Below are 18029 nucleotides of genomic sequence, written 5' to 3' on the forward strand. Positions count from 1 at the left end.
CTAGAAGGATGCGTAGGAATTTGACAGCAAAGAAGGGCCATTCTAGTCAGAGAAAAGTAAGGAAAGGAACCCAAAAGAGCCTTATAGGATACGATGTTTTCCTGGAACTAAACTCTACAGACAAAAAGAAGTAGTAGGAGTTGAGGTTGACAAGATTAGTTAGGTCGAAACTAAGGAGTTTCAATTCAATAATTTAGCCACTTGAATCTAACAGATTTTCAAATAGCTGAGATGGTATTACTGAACAATTTTTTTTATGTTGTCATTGATTGAAATAGACTAGAGTGGGAAAGTGTCAGTGACATGAGTAGGAAAATGGTTCCTCCTCTTTCTAAAACAGAAAAGATGATAAAATGAAGAGCTGCATTTTATTTTTAAACCTGAAATAAATTGATAGATTTAAGCAGGGATTATAAATAGAATACGGTGAAAGAAAGAGTAGATGAAACACTGAGGTTTTTGACTTGGGGAACAGTAAAATTATTAACCAAGATCAAAAATAAAGGAGATGTTAATTCTGAGAGTAAGAGAATGAGAAGTTTATTTAAAGACTCTGGAAATAGGGCATAAAGATCTAGAAATAGCCTTCTTAATTCTATGAATGAAACTTAGAGAAATTCTGTGCAGTGTGAAGTATCCAGTCTTATAATTAATAACAGAGTACATCTCTGATAGTGATTACAGTTGGGACCACAGGCTGAAACACATGGTTGGAATAACCATCTACAGACAATTAACTATCTGTGCAAACAATCATAATTAACAGATTTTGAGGGAGCTATTCTCTGTTTGCCTAAGTATTATCTTTCACCAGTGTCATCTAAATTAAAAACATTATCATTAATAAAGTTCAGTTTTTAATGACCTTTATTGAATGCCTACCAGGTACAAAAATTGTACTTCATTGTCAGGAAATATAAATGAACGTAAGACACAGTTCATGAAATTTACAGCCTGGAAAGTGAATAATAGTAAGTATAAGTTTCTAATATGCAGACGAAAATATTATAGGAGCTGTGAGAAATAAAGGAAGAGCTCTTGGGAAAGAAGATACTTTTACTGAGTCACAAAGGACGAAGAGTTTGAGCATTAGTGTTGGCAATAACAAATTAGAAAGGACATTCAAGACTTGTCAGGCTAGGAAAATAGTGTAAAAAAAATGCATGGAAGAGGAAAAGTGTTAATATATTCAGAAAACGTCACAATTGCCCTGTGTAGTTTAACTTAGAGTATCTAAGAATAAATGGTAGAAGTTCTGGCTGGACTGATAAACTGAAGTCAGCTTGTGAAAGCCTTCAAAGTGAAGAAATGGTAGCAACAACAGAACTTTGGGGAAAATAGCGCAGATAATTATAATAGGGCTTTTCTCAGTCTCTAATGTGGAAGCACTCCCCTCCCTCCACCCTCCTACCCCACTCCCACCCAGATGACTGGACTGGATCACTCATGTTGCAAAGATTAGCCTAAGAACTTCCCACAAGACTTTTCTTTTTTATTGCCGCACCCCAGTTTCCACTTGACCTTGTCCCCCACTCTCACCAAATCAGAAATATTACAAAACCTGCTTAATGTACAAGACACATAAATTTCTCAAAGAAGTCTTATATCTAAAATGAAGTTACTAATGTTTATTATTAAAATAAGAATAATAATAATGAAAGTAACAACAATGGCTAGTATTTGGAACACTTTCTTTGTAACAGAGTGTACTGATCTTGTTATGTTTATAGGTTTGTCCTTATAAGAATCTTTTGAGGAGGGGACATTATCATACCAATCTTACCACTGAGAAAGGCTGAAATAATCTTTCCACTGTTGAGTGGCTTGAAAATGGGGTAACCGATATTAAAGCCCAAGACTGCCTGACAAAAAAGCCCTCTACTCTTTTCCTTATCTGGCACTTGGCAGCCACTCCTCTACAAGACAAAACAACTTTTAAGGCATTCTCCTTCTGAAACTCTCATTCTATATAACTGTCCATAACCCAAGATACTTGGGGCTTATGAAAACACAAAGTAGAGGTATGTTCCATATTCTTATGTGAAATATTTAAAAGGTGGGAGTAAAATAAAGAAGCAAGGAAACCAATGCATTTGGGAGTATTACTTCTCAAGTATTACCCCGGTGAAAGAATTGCAATTGTTCTCTAATGGTTTGGAATAAACTCCCTTCTGAGTCAGTGAATTCAGCTGGAAGACAGGAGAAAATCTAGCAGAGCCATTCTAAACCAATGATTCACTGACCTTTGAATACTGGCTAGTAGATATCTAATAAAAACTACCCCTTTTTGGTTTAAGATATGAGAGATTTTATTCCATACTCAAAAGAACAGTACAGGGCACTTAATTTTAAATTGTTTTTTATTTCAAACACAGAACCTGGGCAGATTTCTTCTCTTGTAAGAATGAGTAAAGCAATATTAAATAACATAAAGAAAGGAAGTCCCTTCAGGATACAGGGTATACATACAAAATGATTTACAGTAAGAAACTGAAGATATTTTTAGAAATTATCTACTTTGTATTTTTAGTAAAATAAATCATATTTTTTGAAACATAAGTTGAGAGATGAGGTTAAAATAGAATAAACTAAAATGAAAGTTAAAATTAAAATTAAACAGGAATTGACCATTATAAGAAAAGAACACATTAAGGAGAAAATCTTGCATTCTCATTATCAATTCTCTTGCCAAAAACAATTATAAAAGCTGAATAAAAGACATCTTAAACTGTTTGAAAGCATCAGTTAAGGCATTAGAGAAGGACTGAGAAAATCAGGAATTGAGGGGCAAAGAGCCTAGAGAAAAGAGAAACAGACTAATGTGAACCCACTTTGATGACTGGTTTTTCCCTCAGAGGTGTTGGTGATTTGGACCATCATTTTTAAACACAAAGTGGTAGACTGGGGCTTGAAGCAATTCCACCAGGCTGGTGGAGACATAGACTAAAGAGGCCAAAGCATAACAGGGAGGAAGAAACAACAAAGAGGATAGTCCAAAATGCAGCAGCAATTTTCCCTTAAAGCATTTGCCAACTCTTAAACCTTTCTCATGCAGAGTGAGACTTGAAAACCCAAGCAAAAAATAGCCAGTTGAGATGCCAAAGTGTAAAGCCAAGATTTCAGCAGTCTATTAGTGCTAGACAGAAGTTGGAATTCACCACCAACCAAGATGGGGGGGCAGGATTTATGAACATCCAAGGCTTTCAGCTGAGACATAAAAAAGAAGAAAGTTATATTTTTTAAATTACATGTTAATAAAATATCAATAATAAAAAATAAATATGCAAAAGATTAGTTAGGAAAAATAAAACTGAAATCCCTATATGGCAAAACTTATAGGTTATAGCTTTATAAATCCACTTTTAGTAAAAATATTGACTGTAAAGAATAAGAATAAATAAAATTCAATTATAAAATTATAACTAGATTAAAAACAGAAACTTATAAAAACAAGATAAGAAATAGAGAAAGCAATGAAATTACCAAAAGAAGTAGAACTGACATGTATCTAATTGACACACAACTAAAGAATTATTTCTTTTCACAGTTGAGTATGAGGTCAGCTGTAGGCTTGTCATATACGGCCTTTAATATGTTAAGGTACATTTTTTCTATACTTAATTTGAAGAGAATTTGTATCATGAAAGGATGTTTAATTTTGTTAAATGCTTTTTCTGCATCTATCGAGATGATCATACGATTTTTATCCTTCATCCTGTTAACACGGTGTATTACATTTATTGATTTATGTATGTTGAATCATTCTTGCATACCAAGGATAAATCCTACTTGATTATATTGTATGATCCATTTAATATGCTGTTGAATTTGGTTTGCTAGTATTTTGTTGAGAATTTTTGCATCTATATTCATAGGAATACTGGCCTGTAATTTTCTTCTATTGTCCTTTTTTGGCTGTGGTATAAGGGTAATACTGGCTTTGTAAAATGACTTTGGAAGTGTTCCCTCTTCTTCAATTTTTTGGAAGAGTTTCAGAAGGCTTAGCATTAATTCTTCTTTGATAGATTCAATGTTCAGCAAATTCAGCTGAGAAACTATCTAGTCCTGGTTCTTTCTCTGTGGGGAGGTTTTTGATTACTGATTCCCTACCGCCTATTGACCTGTTCATATTTTTTATTTCTTCAGGATTCAGTCTTGGTAGAATTATGTTTATAGGAATTTATCCATTTTTTCTAAGTGATCCAATTTGTTGGTGTATAATTGCTCATAGTAGTCTCTTAGGATCCTTTGTATTTCTGTGCTATGAGTTGTCATGTCTCCCCTTTGATTTGTAATTTTATGCATTTGAGCCTTCTTTTTTTTTCTTGGTAAGTCTAGCTAATGATTCACCAGTTTTTTTTTTTTCAAAAGACCAACAAGCTTTGTTGATCATTTCCTATTATCTTTCTGGTGTGTATTTCATTCATTTCTGCTCTAAACTTTATTATTTCCTTCCTTCTGCTAACATCAAGCTTAATTTGTTTTTCTTTTTCTATGGCAAAGAAAACTATACCTAGTTTCTTTAGGTATAAAGCTAGATTTGAGATATTTCTTTTTCCTCAATGTAGGGATTTATCTCTATAAACTCTCTTAGAACTGCTTTTTGATATGTTGTAGATTTTTTGTTCATTTTGTTTTTCCCCTTAAAATCAAGAACAAAACAAGGGTGTCTACTTCCACTATTTCCATTCAAATAGTACTGAAAATTCTAGGCAGGTCAATTAGGCAAGAAAAACTTATTTGAGATATTTCTTTTTCCTCAATGTAGGGATTTATCTCTATAAACTCTCTTAGAACTGCTTTTTGATATGTTGTAGATTTTTTGTTCATTTTGTTTTTCCCCTTAAAATCAAGAACAAAACAAGGGTGTCTACTTCCACTATTTCCATTCAAATAGTACTGAAAATTCTAGGCAGGGCAATTAGGCAAGAAAAAGAAAGAAAATTTATTCATATTGGAAAGGAGGAAGTGAAATTATCTGTTTGCAGATGATGTGATCGTATGTATAGAAAATCCTAGGTACTCCATCCAAAAACCTGTTAGAATAAACAGTAAAGTTGCAGGAAACAAAATCAATATAAAAAAAAGTTGCATTTCTAAACAACAACATAGAACTATCTGTAAAAGAAGCTAAGAAAACAATTCCATTTACAATAGCATCCAAAAGAATGAAATACTTAGAAATAAATTTAATCAAGTAGGTGAAAGATGTGTACTCTGACAACTATAAAATATTAATGAAAGAAATTGAAGACACAATAGATGAAAAAATATCCCAGGTTCAGGAAGAATTAATATCGTTTAAATGTCTATACTTCACAAAGCAATCTACAGATTTTATGCAATCCCTATTAAAATTTTAATGGCATTTTTCATGGAAACAAATAATCCTAAAATGCATATGAAACAACAAAAGACCCCAAATAGTCAGAACAATCTTGAGATAGAAGAACAATGTTGGAGGCATTTCCTGATTTCAAACTATACTACAAAGTGAAAGCACAGGCAACAAATGCAAAATAAACAAGTAAGACTACATTAAACTAAAAAGTTTTTGCACAGTAGAGGAAATCATCAATAAAATGAAAATGCAACGTACAAAATGGGAGAAAATATTTGCAAATCATATGTCAGAAAAGGAGTTAACATCAAAATACATAAAGAACTCATACAACTCAATAGCAAACAAAAAATCCAAGTAAAAAATGGGTTGAGGAACTGAATAGATTTTTTTTAAAGAACATAGATAGATAGCCAACCAGTACATGAAAAGGTGTGAAACATCACTAATTATCAGGAAATGAGATATCACCTCACATTAAAATGGCTATTATCAAAAACAAACAAACAAAAAACAACGTGATAACAAGAGCTGATGATGTAGGAGAGAAGAGAGCTCTTGTACATTGCTGGTGGGAAAGTAAATTGGTATAGCCATTATGAAAAACAGTAGAAGTGCCTCAAAAATTAAAAACAAAACTGCCATATGATCCAGCAATCCCACTTCTGGGTATATATTCAAACAGTGAAATCAGTATATTGAAGAGATAGCTGCACTCCCATCATCATTGCAGCAATATTCAATAACCGAGATATGAGAACAACTTAAGGATCCATTGATAGATGAATGAGTAAAGAAGATTACATATATACATAAGCTAAGTGAAGTAGGTCAGATAAAGATCAATACTATATATGATCTCACTTACATGTGGATTCTAAAAGCTTAACTCATAGAATCAGAGAGCAGAATGGTGGTTGCCAGGGCCTGGGTGGGTAGAGGAAGTAGGGAGATATTAACCAAAAGGTACGAACTTTTATTTATAAGATAAATAAATTCTGAGGATCTATTGCACAGCATGGTGATTAGAGTTAACAATACTGTATTATAAACTCAAAAGTTGCTACAGAGTAGGTTTTAAGTATTCTCACCACAAAAAAAGAAATGGTGATTGTGAGACCTGATATAGATTTCAGCTAACACTATTACAGTAAACATTTTGCAATATATAAATGTATCAAATAAATTTTTACACCTTAACAGGAAATGTTATACATCATTTATATCTAAATAAAGCCAGAAAAAATAAATTAGTTTACAAGATGTACTATTATATTTTTTAAAAATATACATGCCAAGAAAAACTAGTACTATATGTCCTAAAACAATAATTGTGGGGGTTTTCTGGGCGGCAGAATTATGGGTTATATCTTTCTATATGCTTTGAAAATTTCTACAATAAGCATATGATCTGAAAAAAAATGTTTAAAATGAACAACTATTTATCTTCCTTAAATTGGATAAATAGTCTAAAATTGGTTATTGCCAACAACTTGTGAAAGGAAATGGAAGAAATGTGATTTGAATCATATAAAATTTGTTTAGTCTTATGTCAGAGTTTTAAATAACACCTTTTGTTTTTTAGTAGTTTTTATCACTTTGTTAAAGGAGAGTTGTCTCAACTTCTAAGAATTGGAAAGAATGAACTATCTACATTCTACAAGTGTGTACCTGTCTACCTGTGATGCAGAAATTGTCAGCTAATCAGCAATTAGCTATTTCAAGTAGCTCAGAGAGGGGAAATAAAATTTTCACTTACAGAAATCACTACAAGTCCTTTCTTCTGTCTCCAACTTTTCAGCTATTATTAAGACTGTATACCATTATCATCTGGGTACTTCATCAGAAAATACAGCTCTATCATCTGTATTAAAGATTTCAGTAAGCTGAAAGAGATTGCTGCTAAATGAAAGAAGACCTTTTAAGACAAATACATTTTTTTAAAATTGTCATTACTCTATTAATGAGATAATGCTTCTCTCTCCCACCTTTCACTGACATTCACTGGATTTATGACATGTGTAAAATGTTTTCCCTCAATATTTCCCCTAATTTAAGTGCTAGAGTTTGTTAGAAAATTATTGCTCTATTAGTAAGTGACTTCTTAAAATTCTAATTTATTTAAATCTCTCTATATGTACGTTATTTCACTGTAAAACTGAGATATAATCTATCATACAAGGTAATTTCTAAGGTTGAATATGTTTTTTGCTTCCAGTAATTGGGTCCACCTCTCCCATTGAACACAAAATATTTTTTTAAATTTTGCATGAAATCATTTGATACCTCAGAAGGCAATAAAGATTATCAGACCAAGATATGGGAGAAAGAAACAGAAGTGGCCAGATGTTTGAGATCACTTTTCCATGAAGACTGATTCTGCATGAAATGGCTGAGAAGCTGAGATACTACGAAAGCATTTGACAGCTTCCTAGGGCCAATGGACAAAATCTGAAATCCAGGGATTGCTAAAGACAAAAAGAGGTTGGTGAGACTCTCTGAGCTTTGGGTTGGAACACGTAACAACTTTATAAAGAATATGTTCTCTGACTACAGCTGATTCAAGCCAGATATCAAAAATAAAAAGATAATTTTTAAATCCCCAATTGTTTGGAAATTAATGTATTTCTAAATAAGCCATGAATTTCAAAAATTCAAAATGAAAATTGGAAATCATTTTGAATTAAATTATAATGGAAATAGTATATATTAAAATGTCTAGGATGCAATTACAGCCATACTCAGGGGGAAATCTATAGCTTTAAATGCATATATTAAAAAAGAGGAACAATTAAAAATTGATCTAATTATCTATACCAAAACTTTGTGAAAAATAAAAAACAAAAAAACAGCAAATTATACCCACTATTAGGAGAAAGGAAATAAAGGAAAGCAGAAATTAATGAAATAGGACAACATTTGATCAGAAGGATACACAAAGTCTAAACCTAATTCTTTGAAAAACTAATATTAAAAATTTTAAACTGGTGATGAGAGTGGTCAAGAAAATGAGAGATTCAAATATCCAATGTCAGGAATGAAAATTGGATATCACTAATGATCGTACAAATATTAACACTGAAATAAGAGGATATCATAAATAAATTATGTCATTAAGTTTAAAATTTAGATGAAATGGACAGATTCCCAGAAAATAAAGCACAACTTACTAAAATTGAAACAAAAATAGAAACTCTGAATCAATAACCTCCTTTAATTTATATATTTAATTTATAATTTTAAACCTCCTTCTTCTTTCCAAAGATAATTCCAGCCCAGGTAATTGTATTGATAAATTCTACAAACCACTTAAAGAAATAACATTTATTTTATACAAACTCTTCAAAAAAAGAGAAAAAGAAGGAATGCTTCCACCTCTGTATATGAGGTCAACGTAACCTTAATATAGGCTAATTTTGCTCAAAACTGTAAATGAAAAAAAACTCTAAACAAAATTTTAGTTAACCGATATAAAAAGAGAATACTATATATATATAGCTTAATTGGATTTGTTCCAGAAATACAAGGTTGGTTTAATATTCAAAAACTAAATCACTACAATAGAATAAAAGAGAAAACTTATTCAATCATCTCAATAGATACAAAAGAGCATTTGATAAAATTCTATATACAACTCCTAGCAAACAAGGAATAGAATCTCTTAGAGCATATCTAATGGGGACAAAAATGCAGTAGATATCATACCCCAAATGGTACTGTACTGAAAGCTTTCTTCCTGAGATCAGAAACAATACAAGGACGTTCATTGTCTCCATTACTATTCAACTTTGTACTGGAGGTTCTAGCCAGTACATTAAGGCAAGAAAAAGAAGAGGTTTGAAATTCAGAAAAGGAGGAAATAAAAGTCATTATTTGCTTATGACCTACTTGTAAAATATACAAAAGAATCTACAATAATTAGAATAGTGAGTTTAGCAAGATTGCTGAATAAAGATCAGTATAACAAAAATCAATTGCATTTTTATACCAAAAGCAAACAAAAAATGAAATATTTAGAAATGTCATTTATCATAGTGTCAAAAATATCAGATCCTAAGGAATGAAATCAACAAAAGATGTGAAAACTTGCCACCACGTTTGAGAAAAATAAAGACCATATAAGAGGCATATCACTTCTTGGATAGAAAATTTAATGGTGTAGTTGTCAGTTCTCCCCAAATTGTCCTATAGAGTTAATAAAAACCTAATCAAACCCCAACAGACATTTGTGTATGTGTGGAACTTGACAAGCTGATTCTAAAATGTATGTGAAAATACAAAGAGCTAAGAATAGCCAAGACGCTCTTAAAAAACAGTAGAAGAACTACTCTATTAATAAATATTAACAAATCTATATAAGATCATATAGAATAGACACAAAAATATGCTGATAGACAAAAATAAAGAGTTCAAAAACAGACCTGCGAGTATATCACTTATTTATGACTAAAGTAGTACTATAGAACAATGAAAAAATAATTGATCTAGGAAATGGGATGTGGAAAAAATACAAAGGCTGATCCTTACCTCACACCATTAAAACACACAAAATCAATCCCAACTGAACTGTAGATCTAAATGTAAAAGACAAACCAATAAAGCTTCTAAAGTTGCTTTGCCTGGCACAGTAGCCACTAGCCACAGTAGCTATTTATTAATTAATTAAAACTAAATGAAATTTAAAATTTAGTTTCTCAGTTACACTGGCCATATTTCAAGTGCTCAACAGCACTTGAAAACAATATTTGACAGCTCAGATTCAGAATATTTTCATCATTGTAGAAAGTTTCATTGAACAGCACTGTTGTAGAATATAATATAGAATATCTTTATGACCTCAACATTGGAAACATTATTTAAACAGAACACACACACACACACACACACACACACACACACACCCCTAATCATATAGAAAAAAATTCATCAACTGGACTACATTAAATGTCAGAAGTTCTGTTCATCAAAAGATACCACTTAAGAGAATGAAAAACAAACTGCAAATGGGAGCTGCTATTTGCAACATATAATCCACAAAAGGCATATTTTCAAAACATGCAATGAACTCATACAAACCAATAGAGAGACAGAACTCAATAAAAAAACAAAGAGACAACCCAATAGTAAAATTGGCAAGAAATTGAAAGGCACTTCAAAAAGAGGATATCCAAATGGCCTACTTTTCATAGTTGAGTAGATAAAAATTAAAACCATAATGAGCTACCACTATACATCCAACAGGACAGCTAAAATGAAAGAGATTGAAAATATCAAGTATTGGTGTGAAGAAGGAATAACGGTAAGGGAATATATTGCTGGTTGGACCGTAAATTGAAATAATCACTTTGGAAAGTTGTTTGGCAGTATCAAATAAAGCTGTATATATACCCATCCATTTCCAATAACAATAACGAACCCAACAGAAATGCATACACATGTACATCAAAAATAGGTACAAAAAAGTTTAAAACAGCAATGTTATTCATGTAGCCAAAACTAGAAACAATGCAAATGATCAGTAGTAGAATGAATAAACAAATCAGGTTATATTCATATAATAGAATAATATACAGTACTGAAAATAAGTCAAATAAAACCATGTGGAGTCATTTCAAAAATAATATTTAGAAAAAGAAGTATACACAAAAAGATATATACAGTATGGTTTTTTTCACATAACAGTTTTTAAAGCAGGCAAAACCAGAGATTTAGAAATCAGGATAATGGTTTATTTGGAGGGGAGGGAGGAAGTGTTTGAGGGAGAACTTGAAAGAGGCTCCAGACGCCAGCAGTCTTCTACTTCTTGACGTTGGTGTTTACATGGGTATTTGCTTTGTGCTATAACTACATTAGATATGTTTTGTGAACTCTTTATGTATGTGTGTCAAACTATTTAATTACAAGGTTAAATAATGTTTGTTTCATTCTTTAATAAACTTATAGTGACTAATTTTTTTGGAAATGTTCCTCTGAGCGGGAACAAGTTATTGATTCAAGCTTTTAAAAATAAAATGAGGAGCCCCAAGATATAAAAGGGTTGATCTAGTTGAAAAGAACATTGGATGGAGTTTAGCCCCAATTGCATAATTTCTCCTTTCATACATATCACTCCCATCTCTGAACCTTAGGCCGTACCTAAAGGGCCCTGATCTCCTTGTTATACAGTTTTTAAAGCACTGATACATAATTTATTCTCTTCAGGAATATTCGAGATCTTACTATTGGGGACTTAGAAATAAAGCAATGAAAAAAGAAAGTTCTTGCCCTCATAGAGCTTATAGTCTTACATGACACTCAAATGTGAAAAAATCAATAGCACATTTTCTTAAGAGGAAGTTTAACTGATAAGAGAATGAGAGCTCTGAATTAAAAGAATTAAAGGTAATTTATGCCCATAGAAGAATTTTGGCATGATATTAGCCTGGTCAGATACTTTCCAGAGAATATTTATAAGCCAGATATTTTTATAAGTATTTCTTTATTCATTCCATAATATTTGAAGGCCAATCATATGTCTGACACTGTATAAAGCTTTGGGAGTACACAGTAGTGATTAAGATGAGGATGTTCCCTGCACTCAGAGAGCTTACAGTCTAGAGCGTGCAACAGACATTAAACAAAGATACAATCTGTAATTAAGTTTAAGGAAAGATCCAGGGTTAGACACTATGCTGCTTCCTACCAATGATGACTATGTTTGATCTGATATTGTTTAACTTAACTCTATGAAACACTTGGATAAAGTTAATAATTCCTAATACTTTTCAGCCTGTCAAACAGTTTTACCTAAGACAGCTTTCAAAAATTCTGGCAGCTTGGACACACCCAAGACCAGATAAGTCACATTGGGGTAGGACATAAGCATCATTGATTCTTAAATGTCCTCATGTGATTCCAATGGGCAACCAAGGTTAAGAATCACTGATTTAGGGGCAAGTTTAATCTACGTGTTTTTAATTTATTTTTTATTAACTTAGAAATCTATTTTATATCATATTTAAAACTTCAGGGCCTTCTAAATCATTTGTCCTCTTAGTGTCAAAAAATATCTATGCTTTATTACCAAGTACAAAATTTCAAAGTGGGCAAATATCCTGAGCTAAATATCTGGAATATAAAACTAGCCATTTCAGACAATCTTAAGTAAACAGGAAGCAAGTTCTTTATTTATTATTTATTTCAGCTATTATTTAGCTCCCTGCTTCAAACTTCCATATAAATACACGTGAAGTTAATAAGAGTCACATGTTTCTGATACCCTTTTTCTGTGGAGTGTGGCATCAGTGAAGGTAACTGCCACACTTCCCTACAATGATAGCTTAATGTCACTACTTAAAAGCAAAATACCGGGCTATATAAAATATTACACTGATCCTCTACAAACTTCTTTATGATACAGAATTTAGCTACTATGTGCATGAACAAGGGACAAAGAAAGGTTCAGAGAACTCGAAGTACTTGGACAGAATGTTAAAAAGTCTTCTTATTACCAGACAGGCAAAGGAATGCACATAAACAGAGACTAGGTGCTTTCCACGGTTTTCCTCAGTTATTTTCCTCTTTGCTTATAGGGTCAGCTTAGGCTGTGGTGTTTGGATATAAGCCTGAAGTCCTCCAAAACGAAGGACAAGCTGTCTGGCTTCAAGTACACTGAGGCCCAATAATGATGCCATAAGGATTTCTTTTTTAGATAAAACAAAGTCCTGCCACTTTGCTCTCAAGTTTCTAAGTTTCATTTTGCTTTAGGAGTCTCCCTACAGCAGCAGTTCTTGCAATGATGTATTTACATTCTGCAATTACAAGTAAATCCTTCAAAAGACTTCCTTATCCCAAGTTTATCACTCAAAATTAAAACCACAAGAACCAGTCTGCAATAGTAAAGAGGTCTTTGCAAAGCAAAGGATAGATGAATGGGTTCCCTAAGGCTCCATGAAAAATAATAGCCTATTTCCTAATTAGGGAGTGATTTCAGAGCATTTAGAAAGAAATAAACCAAAGCTACATCATTCTTTGAATCTACTTATTTCCAAGAGTCAAGAAACTGCATAACCAAGAAAATTGATTCAACAAATCCTTTGGAAACTATTCTTTGCCAGGCCTTATGTTAGGACCAAAGGTTAAAAGAGAATACAAGAGAAGCAAGAACCAAAGTCTAGTAAATAAGACGTAAATGACTTTAATAGGAAAGAGACGTGGTCAAGCACTCATATATTACCAGATTCCTTTGCTTTTTGCCCTGCTCAGAGCTCATGAGTTTTACATAGAACAATGTTCTCCCCTCCCCATTCCAGGATGATACTTGGCCTTAAAATATTTGTAGTTAAAAACTCAATTTAATTTCCAGCTCTGTAAGTGCCATCAAGTTTTCTTCAGGGGCCAAGTGGGAGAATGGTTGGTGATCCCCTTTTGTATTATAAGTCATTTGCAAAGAATGGAAACCAACTTCACCTGATTTAAGCAGAAAAAAAAAATGATGCTAGAGATATTGGTATCTCACATTTATTGGGGTGGCTGGAAAATCAGGCTCAGAACAGGCAGAAACAAAGGAAAGCTCTGCAGCCATAGCCACAGCCAGAGTTGTATAGCACAGATCGCCCACTGATGACATGTAACCTGCCACCAGATACCCAGCACTCGACCTACTCCCAAGACACTCCTGCTGCTTCCGTCAGAGAGCCAGTCCCTATCTATGCCTCCACCTTTGCCTCAGGAACTCCAAATTAAACATTCCAGGGCCTCTATATTTAACTGACATAGTTTTCTGTCAGTTAGGAGCTAGAGAAGCAATTTATGAGAGTTTTCTGTTTGTATGGTGGTAAGGAATTTTCTGCTTCTATAGTGAGAGTTGAGCTCCACTTCCCATCAGGGTCTATGTGGCAAGGAATTTTCAAAATATAGGAAAGAAGGTAAAATGTTGTAGAGCTTTATAAAAAAAGTGGCAAACAAGCACTCTTCTACAAGTTTCTCAGGTAATTCTTTCAGGATGTGTCATGAGCTTATTCTCTTTTCCCAATACTTCAAGGAAAATAGATTTTAATGATACCAATGTATCATGTCAAAAGGAACCCCATTGCTCTCATTAGCATCACTTAGACAAAAAAGAATCTAGAGCCATATATCAGCATATTCTACTAAACTAAAATATCAAAGCAGGTCTCTGTGGTAAACAAATATAGCCATGTTATTTATAACACAACTTGGTGTATTATTCAATGAAGAAACTATGTGTTGATCCAATGACAACAGGGAATTATTGGTGAGTATAATTTATTAAACAGAGAATTTTACAACTAGAAGGAGCCTAGATATCATTTACTCCAGAGGTTTCAATCTGGCAGCTTATTCTGAAGATGCGTTCGTTTTCTTAAGTCTCCAATGTTAGTTCATTGACAATATTAAATAACACTACATTTCATATAAAAGATTCAGACTTTCACTTCTCTTTAAAGACTTAGATTACCTGGCATGATTTCTCACATTTATATGGGACAAGTAACTTCCAATAAGCAAAAATCACTCACTTAAATTACCTACATGGATTTTAATTTTGAGGATTATTGACTCTCCACTATCACTCCTCCATCCTAGTACAGATAAGTAACCTAAACAAGATATTTGAAAACAAACCAATAAATCACTATACAAAGGAATTACTGTTCTTGATTTCATTAGGGCCTAAAATCTAGTTGATAAAATAGAGTATTGCTTCTTAATCTTACTGGGACATAAATACTTCATTTCTAAAGCTCAAGACAAGAATCCCTTTTAATTTAATATTGCAGAATTAGAGGAAAAAAACAGGCAAGGCAGGAAAGAGTACTATGATCAAAGTGGTATAAGTCTTGAATTTCCATTTAAAAGATAGAAAAAATAATCTTTATAATGGCATGTGCGTATTGTATATATATATCTTTTAAGACATATATATATATATATCTTAAGATACATACCTTTATATGTATATATCCCATTTTTTATTTTTTTATCCTTCAATGGACACTTGATTGTTATCATATTTTGGCTATTGTGAATAATGCTACAATGAACATGGGGATGAGGTTATCTCTTCAAGATACTGATTTTGTTTCCTTCAAATATATACCCAGAAGTAGGATTGCTGGGTCATACAGCAGTTCTGTTTTTAATTTTTTGAGTAGTGACCATACTGTTTATCATAATGGCTGCACCAATTTAAATCTCCACCAACTGTGTAAAGGGTTCCCTTTTCTCCATATCTTCACCTACATTTGTTATATTATGTAGTGATTTTAGCTTGTTGTGGGTTTGCTTTGTATTTCCCTGATGATTAGTGATGTTGAACACCTTTTCACATAAATGTCCATTTGTATGTCTTCTTTGGAAAATGCCTATTGAAGTCCTTTGACCGTTTTTTAATTGGATTGATTGGTTGTTTGAGTTGTATGATTTCCTTAGATATTTTGGAAATTAACCTCTTAGCAGATAATATAACTTGCAAATATATTTCCCCATTCTGTAGATTGCCTCTTTATTGTTTCTTTTGCTGTGCAGAAGCTTTTTAGTTAGATGCAGTACATTTTGTTAATTTTTTGCTTTTGTTGCTTGTGCTTTTGGTGTCATATCCAAAAAAATATTTCCAAGACCAATGTCAAGGAGCTTCCACTAGGAGCTTTACAGTTTCAGGTCTTACATTTAAGTCTTTATTTTGAGTTGCTTGTTGTGTATGATGTAAGATAGTGGTCCAGTTGCATTATTCTACATGTGGCTATCCAGTTTTCCCAGCAAATTTCAAGTTTACAATAGAGTATTATTAACTATAGTCTCAATACTGTAAATTAGATCCCCAGAACTTAGTCATTTTAGAAAATTTATGCTCTTTGACCAATATCTTCTCATTTTGTTAGTTATTTTATTGTAAGAAAGTTAAAACTATAGAAAACATAATCAAGTTATTTAGCATTATACATAAGAAATCTTTAATTTTCCCACTTGCTCAGGCTGATAAAGCTATTTTAAATTTCTTAGTTAACTTGGTTTGATATGTAAAATTCATCATCTCAACATGCCAGCATGTTAGAGCTCAAAATAATCTAAGAAAAATAATCCCTTAGAATGTTTATATAATAGCAAGTAACTTGTATAAAAGTTTACAAAACCTTAAATAACCTTCCTTTTAGAAACATCTAAATTCTTCTCTCAAATTATTTGTTTTAGCTTCATTAAGACATATATCTATGAGTACCACTATATAAGTAAAGAATAAAACAGCAATAGTTTTCTCGCAAAATAAAAAAAAAAAAGTAAGAAAAATGGGTTGTTAGACTTAAACAAAACATAATTTGCCTGAAGAGTAGTTCTTTTATAAAACAAAATCTATTCTGGAATAAGCTAAACCAAAATCTTTTCTGCAACCATAGAGAATAAAGACAGACAAAAAACAAATATTTAACAACAAAGCCTACAAAAATAATATCTAAGGTCAATGCAGGAGCCACCTTTGGGAACATAAAGTTTGTATCCCCACAAAATGTAATCTTTTGAGGAAGTATAGTCCATAAAAGCTTAGATTCTTCCAGAAGCTCTCTGGTTAGTCATCTATTATTCATCCTTTTGAAAAAGTAGCTTCAAGTAATCTCCCTGAAAAGATACTGGATACAGGTTCTGTAATGATCAAACTTCCTGGGTCAGTTGCTCCAAATCTATAAACTTGTGACAGATATCTCAGAATAGAAACCCAGAATAAAAGCTTCTGGAGCTGCAGTGCAATGAAAATAACAAAGTCATAAGCGCACTCTGGAAAAACAACTCTTAATAAGTTGTGTAGTTGGCTCAGTTTATTAAGACACAGTCATGGAAGCAGTCAGGATTCCAGGTAACTACTAGGTGATGTGTTGTGTTGTAATTGTTGCCCCAGAGCTAAATGTCATTCTATGGCCAGAGACAGTCCCAATACCATAAAGTAAAAGAGCATCAGTGCTGAGTGACCTGCATTTCTGACTGTAGCAATAGTGCCTTCAATAGCTTCTGGTCATTGGAGAAGGCATCCTTGTGCTGGCCATCAGTTACCTTCAATGGAGCAAAAGCTCCTTAGGAAACCCTTGCCCCAAGAAGCTCAGAATTCTTGCACTATCTCTGAGTGGACATAACACAAACTTAATGTCATTTTTTTTTTAATGAGGTATTAGGCAGTGATTAGCATCACTGAGGCAGTAATCTGAGAAGATGACAGTTTTAACTTTCTACATCTCTCCTCTCACCAGACTACCTGATGTTCATTGATGCGATAGTTCTTCCTTTCTTTATGGTTCTTCAGACCATTGTCTAAAAATAGCACCACAGGACTTTTGAATACTAGGAAAAATTTACTGATAACAAAAGTTGTCAATGGAAAATGCCCTGTATGGACAGAATGAGGAACAGCTATTGACAGTTTTTTATAGTTGGTTTTCACATGGTATAAATGCCTAGAACACTGTTCTTGTCCAAGAAATTTTGGCCACTTACCTCTATGACTTCTGAAATATACCCTGATGCCCACACATGGAGGAACCCTATTTATATTCTCATCAAGTTCTCTACATCCCTCATTTCTAACACTGCTATCATATCAATCACTATAGGTAATAATTTCATTAATATCTATCTTCAACCTTGCATTGTAATCCTCTATGAAATCAGAACCTGGCACATAGTTTGTTCATTCTAATTA

Source organism: Pteropus alecto, unplaced genomic scaffold (genome assembly GCF_000325575.1).
Source record: "Pteropus alecto unplaced genomic scaffold, ASM32557v1 scaffold164, whole genome shotgun sequence".
NCBI classification, from domain to species: Eukaryota; Metazoa; Chordata; class Mammalia; order Chiroptera; family Pteropodidae; genus Pteropus; species Pteropus alecto.